At 44.3% G+C, this 318-nt stretch overlaps 1 long non-coding RNA gene across 1 annotated transcript in view; it reads left to right on the top strand.

Moving 5' to 3' along the window:
- Positions 1 to 318, top strand: part of LOC138268063 (uncharacterized) — a 540,881-nt gene that overhangs the window by 4,647 nt on the left and 535,916 nt on the right. The window lies entirely within an intron of this gene.

The following is a 318-nucleotide window of genomic DNA, read 5'->3' as shown; positions in this document are numbered from 1 at the left end:
CTGGAAGAGGCAACTATCGCGATTAGCTTCTTTGAGCTGAGCATGGAAAGAAGCGCCAAACGTTTCGCTGTGGCGTTAAGACTTCGCACAGTGAAACCTAGATTGTTGTTACTTGCACTTTCGTAGCAACTAGGCGTGAGTCGCATCAAAGTTTAACACAAAATGACAGAAATTGTAATACTAAGAAATGCCTGCAGCACAAATGTGGGCGTCAGCCGCATCATAGAGTTTAACGCACAAAGTGTTTGTAATACAAAGAAAAACCTGCAACACAAACGTGGGCGCCAGCCGCATCATAGAGTCTAACACAGAAAGTGT

Source organism: Pleurodeles waltl, chromosome 12, assembly GCF_031143425.1.
Source record: "Pleurodeles waltl isolate 20211129_DDA chromosome 12, aPleWal1.hap1.20221129, whole genome shotgun sequence".
In the NCBI taxonomy this organism is placed as follows: domain Eukaryota; kingdom Metazoa; phylum Chordata; class Amphibia; order Caudata; family Salamandridae; genus Pleurodeles; species Pleurodeles waltl.
The sequence above is the reverse complement of the archived record's forward strand: the minus strand, read 5'-3'. Positions and strand labels throughout refer to the sequence as shown.